General features: G+C 45.0%; 1 long non-coding RNA gene across 1 annotated transcript; it reads left to right on the top strand.

Moving 5' to 3' along the window:
• The first annotated feature begins 2,652 nt into the window (after window positions 1-2,652).
• LOC121137042 lies at window positions 2,653-13,107 on the top strand. The gene is made up of 2 exons (XR_005874248.1): window positions 2,653-7,688; window positions 8,873-13,107. It is a non-coding gene; the product is annotated as an uncharacterized LOC121137042 (long non-coding RNA).
• The last annotated feature ends 1,083 nt before the right edge of the window (window positions 13,108-14,190 follow it).

Below are 14,190 nucleotides of genomic sequence, written 5' to 3'. Positions count from 1 at the left end.
GTCTAAAAAAAGAAAGATAGAAAAAGAAGGCAAAGTCTCTTCAAGGAGGAATAAGAAAATGCTTAAGGAGAGCGAGCCTGGAGAAGATATCTCCACTGTGACTTGTGTGTGTGTGTGTGTGTGTATCTCCACCAGGACTTGTTGGTGTTTGTGGGGGGGGGGGAACCCTAGGAAGCCATCCATTTCTGTGCAGCTTAAAGTTTCTATTTGTAGTCTTCTGACTGCCCTCAAGCATCTCTGTGTGCACACACTTCCTGTTAGTATTTTCACGGAGCCTTCTGACTGTAAGGTGACATTGTCTAAAACACCATCAATTCACTTATTAATTATAGCAAACTCGTTTCAATTGTGGGAAATTAGAAACTAATTTTTTTCAATAAGCCTGGCCTCCGAGGACAGTTCCCAGAATCAAAGAAGAAAATACCTGGCCAATCTAATTTATTATCACAATCAAATAATGCTAACTGGCTATCTGTGGGATAAGCTTAAACTAGGGGATGCTAGCAGCAGCTCCCATCATTGCTGATTATTTGCTGATTGGCCAGTTTTACACTGCCTCCAGTTTTGAAGTTAGAGGTCAGGCTGGGAGTCACAGCATCCTTCCTTAATTTACTCTGCCCTGAAACAAAACACATGGCACTGTCGACCACTTGGGACAGATTGGCTCTTTTCTCGGGGTCTTGAAGTCTTCATTTATGAGTGGAGAAAGTAATAATGTTTTCTCCCCCCCCAACTGTAACAAGGATTAAATGACAGCACATTTGAATGCACTGCCAGTTAATAAAAACCAAGACGTGCTGACTGCTTAACACATACTGGGAACATAATTGGTTGCCCAGTACCACTTAGATTAGGTCGGAGTTACCACTGAATTTTTGTAAGCCCTATGGAGCATGGTTTTTGCTACCATTTTACAGATAAGAATATTGAGGCATCAGGACCTTTAATAATTTAATCAAAATTCTCAATGTTAATAACAGTGCAACAAACTTGAATTCTGCTGCCGGACTTGTTATTCTTGGTGCTATTTGGGAATCTTCTGGAAAATTTAGGTGGCGGGACTTGGCTCATTGATCTGGCTCCTTGGAGTGAGGGGTATCTTGTTCCCGGCCCCTTTCTATCTCCCTCTTCCTGCTTCCAAGGGAAGACTCTCTTCTACCACACACTTCTGCTACCCCGATGTTCTACCCAATAGAACAGGACCAAGCAGCCATGGGCTGCAGCCTTTAAGACCATGAGCCCAAAATATCCCTTAGATTCTTTCTGTCAGGTGTTTGGTTACAAAGACAAGAAAGACCAATCTGGGGCTCAGCAGTTAAGCGTGCATATTTACTGGGCGGTGGTGGCACACTCCTTTAATCCCAGCACTTGGGAGGCAGAGGCAGGCAGATCTCTGTGAGTTTGAGGCCAGCCTGTTCTACAGAGTGAGTTCCAGGACAGCCAGGTCTGTTTCACGGAGAAACCCCGTCTTGAGAAAACAAACCACAACGAAGGTGCCTATTTCTGTGCTGCCTAACTCACTGTTTTAGGCATGCTGACTGCTCAGCTAGTCACGGGAGTCCTCCACAGATCTGTAAGTTCTTAAAAGACATGTGTGATTATTCACCTGTGTATCTGTCTTTTACAGTTGATGGTGTCTGGGCTTGGTATAATAGAGATGAGAGAGAGAGAGAGAGAGAGAGAGAGAGAGAGAGAGAGAGAGAGAGAGAGAGAGAGAGAGAGAGAGAGAGAGAGAGAGAGCATGTATGTGAAAGTGATGAGACTGAAGGAAGGATGGGGTTAAAAAAAAAAAAAAAGACCAGATCAAGATTTTTCAGGGAGCATCAGCAGCCCAGAGTCTAAGGATTTAATCCTCATGCAGCCTTTGTTGAGAAACACTTTTTCTAACAAGCACTTTGTCAGTGATAGACTCAACTCCACTTGGCCAGGCCTGGTCTGAGAAACCAGGCCCGTGCACACTCTTTTTGGGAAACACTAGTAGGTAACAAAGAAACAAAGTCGGAACAGTTGGTGAGTTAATATCTGAAATGCAATTCAGATGAAGTCATATGGAGACTCTGCCAATTTCCAATTGCTTCCAGCATCTTAAACACCGCACGCCAAGCCCTTCCTTCCACCTCGCTCACCACACACCTCTACCTCCCAGCCACTGTGCTCCAAACCCAGTCTTCAAGTCTCCCGTCTCCCTGAGCACCCTGCCCCATCCTCCGCTCAGTTCCCAGGATCGCAGCCCCAGCCGGGTGACCCACCTTTTCTCCCTGTTGCCTGTAGAGGTCAAGCCTCCTCATGGTTGAGCCTCTGGGCCCCTGGCTTTCTCTCTGATGCTTTTATTCTCCTCACTGCTGTTCTAAGTGCTGTGATCTCCTGCTGGGAGTCATCCAGTGGATCTCCTTTGTCTCCAGGCTCACACATCCCTTCACCCTCAGTGGCCAGGCTTTCACTGGGCTTCACCGAGCAATCTGGGCTCTATCCTCTCTGCCCCTCCCACAATCACCTTCACATTCTGCACCCTCACGGGTGAGGGTTCTCTACAGCTCTGCACACTTGCTCTTCCCTCCCTCCTGGTCCCTGAAGACTTCTGCTCCCTTCTCCTGGAGCCCCCTTGTCCGTAAGTCTTTCCATTCATATATGACTTTTCCTAGGCAAACCCAAAGAACTGTGACCAAGGGCTGAGGTGTAGACATTCTTTCTCAGAGAAACGTGGTGTAGACATTGCACGGGTTGTCAGGACACACCAGCAATTCCCCCACTACCTGTTTTGCTGTTGTGTCTGCCTTATCAGGTTGTGGAACAGATCTAAGCTTCGCCGTCTTAGGGCAGGGATGCCTCAGCCATATTTGTTTATTTAGCAGCCTGGATTGGCTGCTTTTGAAGAAGGTCCCCTTGAAGAATCTTGTCTGACTGTGAAAGGAGGGTCAAGAGTGGGTGGGGGTAGATAATGGGAAACGGGAGGGGAAGAACCATCGTGTCCAGGTGCCAGCTGTCTCTCCTTTTGACCCCTTTAGCTATACCTATGATTTTTAAGTGTGTAGCTATGTATGTGTGCAAGGCATTCATGTGTGTAAATGTGGGTGTGCATGTACAGTATAGCAAGTGTAGAGGTCAGAGGCAACCACGGGTGTTGATCGCCTCTTCCCGTCTTGTTCGAGACAAGGTCTCTTGTTAATCCTCTCCCCCCACCATCCTCCACTCCCCACATGTGCCAGGTTAGTTGATCTAGAAGCTTTCAAGGATTTTCCTATGTCTGTCCGCACTCCAATCCTCCCTACCCCCAGTCTCCCCTCTCTTTCATCATAGGGATGCACTAGGACTACAGATGTATGCTATCATAATAGCTTTATGCGGCTTCTGGGATTTGAACTCTGGTACTTGTGCTTGCTGGGCAGATGATATACCTGTTGAGTCATTTTCTCAGCCCCAATATATTCAGTGTATGTGCTGTTCTTCAAGTACCTTGAATAAAGTGGTTAAGTACAATTACTTTCCTCCTAAGGGGGGCCATGGTGAGTCTGAGTAGAAGATTTTTGGACTCAGCCAATAGAGAATGGATGATATTTATATTTATATTTAGAAAACTACACACAGCTGTCACTCACCTGTGAGACAGTAGTATGGTCTTTGCCATCAGCCTGTTAGTAACCAACAAAAACACTTCATTCCTTTCTATATTGTGTAGACTCTAGGGTGCTCTTAATCTGGAATCCAGCAAACCCAACTGCATTAAACACAAAGCAATTACTTATTACAGAAGTTTGCCAGCCCTCTCCTGAGTGATGGGTACCATTGCTCACCAGGACCTTTATCCCAGATAACATTTAACAAATGCTTCATTTCAGACAGACTCTGAATCAAATCTCTCCCCATCCAGAATTGCCTGTAAAATGCAGACCTTTTAGTTGGCTAACTGTAAAAATAAACAGCACACTTGATGAGGGTATAGGTAACTATTTATTGTGGAAAGTACCTACAAGAGAAATTGGCAACCCAGGTGAGTCAGCAGCTTTCAGATACCAGACCAGAAGCCCGAAAGAAAATGGAAGAATACGAAAATTAATAAGCCATGTTTTGTTAACCTCATTCAAGAAGAATTACAGGTAATTCTTGTGTCAAGTGATCACTATGCTTGGTAACTTGCTGTAAACATTGAACTCAATGAGGAATGAGTAATTATTCTAAGCAAGAAATGTCAGGTTATGTTTCTTCAAGCTTCTCACAGTTTTGCCAACTGATCATTATATTTTGTGATTTTTTGTTAGTTTTCATTGTCAGTTTTACACAACCTAGAGTGTCAGGGCGTGTCTGTGGGAGGGGTTGTCGTTATGATTGATGTAGGGATACCCAGCCCACTGTGGGTGGTACAATTCCCTAGATGAGGGATCCTGAACTGTATAAGAGTGGAGAAATCAAATTGGGCACAAAGAAGAGAGCAACTGAGTACCTATGCATTCATATAACCCTGTCCTTGATTTTGGATGTAATATGACCAGCTAACTGTCCTGGAACTCGATCTGTAGACTCAGAGAGTCCTGTGTTGTATAACAAAAGAGGGTGAGCAAGCCATGAGGAGAAAACCAGTAAGCAGAGTTTCTCCGTGGTCTCTGATCCCATTCCTGCCTCCAGGTTCCTGCTTTGACTTTTATGTGGAAGTGTAAACCAAATAAAACCCTTTCCTCCCTAGGCTTTTATCACAGCAATGGAAAGCAAAGTAAGACAGCAAAGGCGGTTGTCAGGATCAATAACGTATCTAGTGTTGCATGGCAAGGGACAAAAAGAGGAAAAGGTTCTGAACTCCATCTCTGATCCAAAATTCCCATTTAATTTAATTATTTAATTTAAACCAGTTCATAGTTCTCCATTTCATATGAAGTCTACACTGCCTGACTTACCCATGGAGTCAATAGTCTCGCTACTGATGGAAGCAGATTAGCAGACAACTGTATCACATGAGTCCCAGAAGGGGTAGCCTGAGATGAAAGGGGTGCCTCTGCCCCTTGTGTTTGGCTAGCCCAATGCTTTCACTTGCGTTGCTATGTCACAGGTCCTTGTAACATCCCCAGAAATTCCTCCCTGGAATTTTATGAACGAGTGACAGATCTCAGAGAGATAGGCGGGTGACCAACGAAGACAAGGATAGGAACTTCCTCAAACTCCTAGACCAGTGTGCTCTGGCCTTGACCTTTCAGCCATCCTGTAGGACCGTTTGGAGTGAAAGCCAGTAGCCACTCTTTATCCACAGTTTCACTTTCTGTGGTTTCAGTTACCCACAGCCAGCCACAGGAAAAAAAATTAAATGGGAAGTTCCAGAAATCAAAATTCATAAGCCTTAAATGGCATACGATTTTGAGTAGCATGATAAACTCTCTAGACATGAATGTCTTTCTTTGCCTCAGACTGCCCACACTACACACCACCCACCTGCTAGTCACTGGGAAGCCATCTTTGTTATCAAGTCAACTGTCATAGTCACATCCTTAGGTAATGATGTGGTAGTAACTTACTGCCATGGCATGGCACATTCGTCATTTAGCGCCCATCTTTTCACATAGTTATTGTATCATCTCCCATCACCAGAGGAAGGATGGGTATGTCTTGTTAAGGTATTTGGGGAATGAGAAAGAAAGAGTACATTCACATAGACATAACTTTTAATTATGGCATGTGTTCCAATTGTTGTATCTATGTTGAATTAATATTTTTCCAGTCCTAATTTGCAAATTACTTTTTCTATAGTTGTAGATACAATCATGAACATCATACCTGAGATTTGGTGTCTTCTGCAGTGTCTTCATCTACTGGGTAACACACACCATGTGTGTGTGTGTTTGCTTGTGTGTACATACATCTGTGCAGAGGTAATTGTCTGTCCCAATCTATTGCTCTCTACCTGGTTCCCTTGAGACACATGGGTCTACAGGCACCTGCATCTCTACCCAGCTTGTTGTTTTTCACTAGTGTTGGGGATTTGAACTCAGGCTCATTCTCTTACCTACTGAACTGTCTCAGCCCGACTTTTGTCCTTTGAAACTTGAGTGTATAGGTATGCATTGGTTACCCCCATGCCAAGCCTCCCATGGACACAGTTCCTGTGCATGGACTTCCTTAGCAAATGGATGCTCCTCTTAATTCTGGTCTTTTAATGGCAGGGTGGGCACACAGAGGGCTTGGTAGTATAATTAATACTCTGAACAGCATACATGACAGGAATCTGCTAGCTGTTCAGGCTCAATTTGTGGGCTGTTCAGCTGAGGGGATTTTCTAGTCTCTCAGAACAGGTTAATTAAGCAAAGTTGCTGGAGGGGGCTCCCATAGTATGGGGAAGGGGAGGGGAAGACCACAGTAGTGTTTGAAGGCTCCAGCACTGACTGGCACCCTTACCTAGCACTGGAAGGCTCTTTGAATCTGAAAAAGGAGCTTTTTCTTGCTTCTTGCAGCCTTGGCTCTGATCACCTCCCTCTGTCTCACAGCCAGAGTGCTGAGTTCCTCATGGGCCCCTGTCCTGCAACAGACGTGAGGGGACATGGGGCTCTTCCTCCTTCCAGCAATAGTGGAAGGAGCGTGAGTAAGGCCCCTCCTAGTCCATGAAGAGATGGCTCATGGGGGAGGGAAGGACTAGAATGAGATGTTGGCTCTGTTTCCCAGAATTAATGGTCGGCTTCTGCTGAGGCTATTTGTACTGTAAACGAAATTAAACAAAAAGCAGAGATGAAACAAAACAACTGAAATGATCAAAAAGCATTCTGGCGGTGGGTGTAAAACATGCTTTCTCGGCAGTGCAAGCCCAAGTGTGTGTACCCATTGGAAAATGGCTGCTGAGCGGTACCCGTGAGAGGTCATTTGTCAGGGTGACAGCAGGGGCATGTGTTTCAAGAGGAGCCTGCCAATCCATGCACCAGGAATTGTCACACATCCTAGTAGGATGCAGTGAGTTTTACATGTGATGGAGGGGTCTGAATTGAAAATGTACACCACCGGAGAGAAATCTGTGAAAATTATCAGAAGGGGTGAGTAGAAACCCAGCAATTTTATTACATCAAGTAAGGGGCAATTCTTAGCATCCTTCTGTCGCATCAAACAGTTTTGTGGTAGACTGGTTCTATGGAAAGTTTTGTCTAGTTTTCCATCTGCTGTGATAACTGAGATTAGTCAAGCTGCCTGCCTCCATCTTGGGCTTTGACTTCTGTCAGCACATCAACACTGGGTAAGGTCAGTTCTTGGGAAGATGTACCTGAGGGGCTCTGAGGAATGCCCTCCTTGCATTGGGTGAGCAGACTCTGAGACGGTAAACTTCATATCGGAAAGACCAAACAAAGTGTACAAGCATCTCTGTTTTCTGAGACCCTCCCTGCTCATGTGTTCATACCGAGACCCCTAAGAGTCAGCTCACACCACCAGGATTGATCACCATTGTCTGCACTCAGGCTTGGGGTTTTGTGGACTTTCTTGAGCACACTGGTGTCCTTCTCAGGAACTGCAGAATCTTGTGAAACCAATTTTTCTGAAGCTGCTGCAGTCATCCTCTCTTCAATGCTTTTTCTTTATTGTTTTCCTCTAGTTTTAGAACAAAATTTAAGGCTCAACAATGTTTTCAAAATGACTTGAAGGAGCCGGTGAAAGGGATCAGTTGATAAAGGTGCTTGCCCCCAAGCCTGATGACCTGAGTTCAACTCCCAGAATTCACAATATGGAAGGTAAGGACTGACTCCCACAAGTCTTCTGATCTATGCACACACACACACATACACACACACACACACACACACACACAGAGAGAGAGAGAGAGAGAGAGAGACATGCATATGTGCACACACAGAATAAATAAATAGATGAATACACAATCACCTGGCATTATTATAAAGAGAATTAGAACCCCAGTCCTGGAGGTAGGAAAATAGAGACTTCCATTTTACTGTTACTACAGTGTCAGGAAGTTTCTAAGTGTGACTTTGAGGTGAAACACATTATAATTTACCACACCAGAGACAACATGGGGAACGTTAATCCTATCTGCCTGGGATCCTCAACTGGTCAAATTCCCTGCCCTGCTGCTCTGTCTAGCCCCATCTCCTAATACATTCTGTATTCAAGGCAGAGAGAGTAGAGGCCAAGAAAGCACTCTAACCATAACTGTGGCATGGGAAATGTGTCCACACTGATGAGTGCTTGCTTCCCGTCTCCTCAGAAATGATAGCAATGGCACAACTAAGTCTTGGTGAGAAGCAATTATATGGCAGACTGTGCTAAGTGACTTACACCACTGCCTCGGCTAGCTTCATGGCAACCCCATGGCTAAGACCCCGTTACTATTGTTCCCTGTGCAGGTGAATTTTAAGCAACTTTCTCGAAGACAAAGCCCATATCTGGACCCAGGTTGTATGGTCCCAGAACCCACAGTCTGTCCTTCAGCACTACTTTCTACTACAGATAGGAAGTTTCTAGTGACAGGGAAGAGCTGGGGACTTTACGAAAAGCGTTCAAGGCCTAGGGGGACAACTCAGTTGGAACAGTTCAGTCTGGCAAGGTGTCTCAGCAGGTAAAGGGACTTGTTGCCAAAACTCCCAAGTTCAATCTGTGGAGTCTATTTGGTACATTGGAAAGAACTGACAACTGACCCCCCAGGTTGTCCTCTGACCTCTACATGTGTGTGATGGCATGTGTGTACCTATGCACACAGGTAAATAAAGGAAAGAAGGAAGGAAGGAAGGAAGGAAAGGAGGAAGAAAGGTAATTTAAAAAAAAGCATTCGTTACATTCATCTGGGCAGTCTGAGGCTTCCAGACTAACTTTGACTTATTTAGAAGTTCAAGTGTGCCAAAGATGATATGGCCAAATAATCCAGATTTATTGACACATATTCCTTTTGTTGTCTTTCTAGTGTCCCATGAATCTCAAGTATCCAACTGGACATCAAGATTGCCTTTTCTTATGGGGTCTGGTTGTTCTTCTGACTTTTGTGACCCTTAAAATTTGTTGTCATTCCTTCCATAGTTATCTAGAACAACCAGGTGCATCCTCAATTGTAGGATTGTTTCCTTCGAATTAAAAGAAAAAAGATCCCTTCAAAAAATTTTTTTTCACACAAAACCAAGAATCCCTCCCAGGAAGGCAATGTGGCCTTTTGTCTGGTTTTTGCCATTGTTTTGGCCTTTTTCTCTCTCTGCACCCCTCCTGCCTTCATCCATCTTGCTCTTCTCCCACTTCAGCTCCTAAATGCTTAGCAAGCCCCTCAGGAAGGGAACCCCCAGTTCTGGCTATGCTTGCTAATCTGCTGATTCAGCATGGCCGCAAGGGAGGAAAGAACACACATCAAACTTGCTGATGGGTTAGGACAAGCTTGTAAGATGGAGGAAAACTGTCAGGTCCCTGCATTTTCTGGGCGAGGGAAGGCTGCTCACATCTGGGAGCAGAGTGCTACTGATAAGGGAAGTCTTATGGCTCTCTATGGCTCTGTCGTTGTTACACATCTGGGAGCAGAGTGCGACTGATAAGGGAAGTCTTATGGCTCTCTGTGGCTCTGTCCGTTGTTACCTTTGACACCAAGTTGAGCATCTTGTGCCTGTGGGGAGGCTGCTGTCCCTGCTGTGACTGCCCTGGCACAGCTGTGGCCCTTCTGTCTGGATTAGCATCAAGAGGATGTGGCCATCCCGTGTGCCCAGCAAAACCTTCTACCCCACCTAACGGAGTTCCAGGTTTTCCCAGCTCTGTCTCCCATAGAATGAAGGTCGATAGACAGGTAAATGCACGAACACATTTGTACATCCCTACTCTGATTTTGGTGCTGGAAGTGGAACTCCTGGCCTCGTTGCTTGCTTCCATCCAGATACATCTTGAGCACCGATGCAATTTCTTTTATGTGGAGTTTCCTTTTGCTGACTATATAGTTTCAAACTCTAATGTTAATGTAACTAATTCCTGGCAGATGATGGATTTTTTAAAGCACAATTAAATTAAAGCAGATTTTCTTTTGGTAAACTATTTTTAGTAAAATGCATAGGATTAAAAAAAAACCTACCCAGTGCTAACAATATGTTCAATCTGGATGTGAAGGCACGCTGCTAAGATCCCTGACACATTTTGTTAGCATCATTTAAGTCATGCACTGGTGTATTACTCTGAGAACAATTTAGCCTTGTATAAATAAGGATGGCTGGCCTCTAGATAGATATGCCACTTAAAGACGTCAAACTGTTAAAAATGTGAACAGACATTAAATAGTAGATATACTATTTGATTCCTATAAAAACACTATGCAAGGGATCATTATAGAACAGGAAAGAGATGTCACGATGGAGACCAAACCAGGCTCAGAAGACACTGAAATGTCTGGTGTGTGCATTTCCTCCATCTCCTCTGGGTGGAGAGTAGTGCTGAGCAATGGTCCCCTCCTCCCGAGTTTGCTTGGCCACCACACTGATCCTCCAGCCCTTTTATTTTTCCCAGAAAAGATGGAGCCTTGATATGCTGTCCTGGCTGGCTTCTGAACCCTGGGCTCAAGCAGTCCTCCTAATTCTGCTTTCTCAGTAGCTGGGACCACAGGTTCAAAGCCATTTTTAAGTTACAGGAACTGTAGGCCCACACACCCCAAGGCAGTGTGACTGGGACTTTGCATGCCTTACTTCATGCTTAGCAAAGAACAGCAAGAAGGCCCCTCCTTAAAGTTGCCTATAAAATAGGCTCTCTTTCGTCCCTCCCCCTCCTTCCCTCCCTGCCTCCCTCTCTTCCTCCCTCCCTTCCTCTCTCCCTCCCTCCCTCTGCCCTCTCTCCATCTCCCTGCCTCCCTCCCCCCCTCTGTCCCACTGAAGAGAATTATGAGTGAGAAAATGCAACCCACTGAGAGGCAAGTCCTCACTGTAAAATGCAATGTTTGGCATTCCTGACTTGATTGATTATACCAGCGTCCTCCCTTCTCCCTGCCAGAAGCATCCTCACCCCTGCCTAGGACCACAGAGCCATCTCCACCTAGCTGCTCGCCAGACTCGTTATCCATTATCCCATTCTCTCAACAGCTGTTTCTTGCTTGCACTCCACACACCATGAGGTGGGTTTTTTTTTTATTTTAAGCCTTAAAAAGAGATGTCTATACAATTTTCATGATTTCATTCTAGGGCTATCTCACTACATTATTTGACATCACAAGTCTAAGCAGCGGCAGGCTCAGGGTAGACAGCTCAGCGAACTGGACAACAGAGGCGGGACACTGAGGTTGAGAACGGCGCAGCCCTCTCAGCCTCGTTCCAGTAGTGCCCGCTCCACGGTCAGCATCATGTGGGGCCTCCTGGGAAGCGGGATGCGCAAAGCTCCTGTGTGGACAGCCAGCTGCTGTCTTCCTTCCCTTCCAGGCCACGCCAAAAAGGGAACTAGAAGGTTCTCAAAGGAGAATGAACGGCACAGAGTTCCATGTGCTTCCTGTTTCAAAAGACCGCACACCCTACGCAGAGAACCTGAGTGTCTCCAGTGAACAGACGAACGGAAAGCGCCCGCTCCTGCGCCAGTGCCTTCGAGGGACAGAGTCTCGTGGACTTTGAATTAGACCATTGGCATTTGGAAAACGCACTCTGAGTTTAAAAAAATCATTCCAGAGTTTATACAAAGGACGTATATCTGGATGTGGTAACTCGTTTTCTGTCTGGTAACTTCGTGGGGGGTGGGGCACAGAAGTGAACTTGCTGATACATGGGCAGTGAGCGGATGGGTTTGAATTCCAAGTGGATTGCTGACACAGGCCTCCCTATCCCAACAGCTTGTGAGCTAAGGCAGGAGGGTCCCCTGAACACAGGAGTTTTTCCTCTGAATTTGCTAAATGCAAATGAACTGGTCATTATGAATGTAATCCTTACCAGATAATGATTCTTATTGTTTATAGTTTTATTATGTTAGAGTTGAAACCTTTCCTTTTTATTTAGACCAAAAGAGGGAAATGTTTTGGAATATTTTGTACACTGTGTAAAGATATGTCCCTATGATTGGCTTAATAAAAAGCTAATTGGTCCACCGCTAGACAGGAGGTATAGGCGGGCCTTCTGGACAGAGAGAACTCTGGGAAGAAGAAAGGAGTCGCCAGCTTGACATGTAGGAAGGGGACAGGCAATGCAGGGTAAAGGTAACTGAGCCATGTAAAAAAAATACATTAAGAAATACGGGTTAATTTAAGTTATAGTAACTAGTTAGGAGCAAGCCTAAAATAAAGCTGACTTTCATGGTTAACAATAAGGCATGTCACTTTCTATGAGCTGGAAGCCCAAAGAGAAAACCTGTTACACAGCTTGGGCAACATAATAAGACCCTGTATCCAACATAAATAAATCAATCAATAAATATGTAAATACACAAATAACTGCTAGAAAAAAAGTGAATTGGGATTGGAAGGTGATTCCTTCCACATTTTCCACTTTGATGTTGCCTGATGAGCCCCCCATGGGCAGTAATGCTGCGTAGCCTAGGAAGCGTGAGTAACATTGTCTGCAGTTACCTCAACCTCGTACATCTTTCCATAGATTCTGAAGTCCCTGCTTGAGTAGCTCGCTGCCAGGTCAAATGTACAACCAACCCGTATTTTGTTACTTTGGGAAATATATTTTTTAAAAAGATGTCCTTGCAAACAAACAAAAAAACCCTTGCATCGCCACATATATAACACATGTAGTATAGGGATTGGGTACTGAAGTGTCAAAACCCAAATCCTAACCCTGCCTGGTTGACAAATTTTACAGCTGTCGCAAGGTTTTAAGCAGTACAGATCATTGGAGCCAATGAGTTGATTTGGTGAGAGGAAATGCTAATGAGCCTTTGCTCTGTGCAGAGGCCAGTGAGCTGGGAGCATAGCCTGGCCTGCACCCCTCACCCTGCCAGCTGTCTCACAAATGCTTGCCATTGGTCACAGGGGGGACTGGGCAACCTGGGAGTGGAGACGGATCAGCTCAAATCCATCATCTCTCTGTGTGCATCACTCAGGCGCTGGCCCTCATCATGACAAGCCAGCAGCAGCATCCCCTTCCTAGCAGGGGCGCACACACTGCAACGAAGTTTGTTATTTTTCAAGTTGTTGTGTTGGGTTTTTTTTTAAAGAAGACTCTTTTTCTCGTCCTGAAAATAAACATGACTGGTAATGGTTTCATGGCGTGGAGTTTTAGAATGGCATATGCATGTGCACACACAGGTGGTGTCTATGGGATGTTGTTGATGAAGAGGGTAAGTATCAAGTTCAGGGAATGCTTGCCGCTCCTAAGACCTGATGGTGCAGATGAGGGATGTTAGACACACAAAGGCAGCACGGAGCAGCTGGGCTTGGGGAGGGGGGGGGTGCTGGCACAGCCGCAGCAGCTGGACAAATGCAAGAGGTCAAGAAGTGTTTGTGGACTCTGACTTCTTCCTATTCGTCTCTGAACCGTGGGTGCCATCACCCTACACCCAGGAAGGACGTCCAGGGCAGTGTCTGTTCGGGACGCTCCGCACACCCAAGATGCCGTTCAAGGAGAACATTCCAGCTCCACATCCAGGATGGAGCTTTCCTCTAGCATGCGCTAGTTTTAGAAGTAGGTTTTGATGGGGGAGAAAATAACTCACATTCCAATCATATCAGAAAGGTAAAATGTGAAAGAAATTCTCTTAGCTGTCCACTTTCTCTTCTGATTAAAATGCCCTGTAACATTCATCAGATTTTGCTTAGGTGCCTACAGTATGCCAGGTATGAAGGGCAAAGGGTGACGATACAGACCCTCGTGTGGGTTGTATCCTTAAAGATTTCCATATGGATTCCATATTATATGCCCTTTTCCTTATTGCTACTTATTTTGATTATCATATATTAATACTACTTACTATATATTGAGTAATATATAATTAAAGAATATATAATCAATTAATTTACATACTTAAAGAATATATAAACACATGTATATACTAACTGGAGACCTGTTATAAGAATAAACAGGAAAACAGTTTCAATGAAGGTCTAGGGGCTAAAATGATTACTTTTTTTTCAAATTACTGACTGCCCAAATGGATGGAAATGTTGGATGTACACAGGGTAAGAGGTGGAGATGAGTGCCCAGGAAAACCAGAGCAGGCATTGAAAGCAATATTCCAATGTTGTGTGCAGAGGACTCAGCAAGTTCTGACCTGGTGCGTAATTACACCCAGTTTTCGATGAGCTGGGCTCCAAATGCTGGCTGGGAAACCTGCTGTGCAGAATTT

Source organism: Mesocricetus auratus, unplaced genomic scaffold (genome assembly GCF_017639785.1).
Source record: "Mesocricetus auratus isolate SY011 unplaced genomic scaffold, BCM_Maur_2.0 Super-Scaffold_100676, whole genome shotgun sequence".
NCBI classification, from domain to species: domain Eukaryota; kingdom Metazoa; phylum Chordata; class Mammalia; order Rodentia; family Cricetidae; genus Mesocricetus; species Mesocricetus auratus.
The sequence above is the reverse complement of the archived record's forward strand: the minus strand, read 5'-3'. Positions and strand labels throughout refer to the sequence as shown.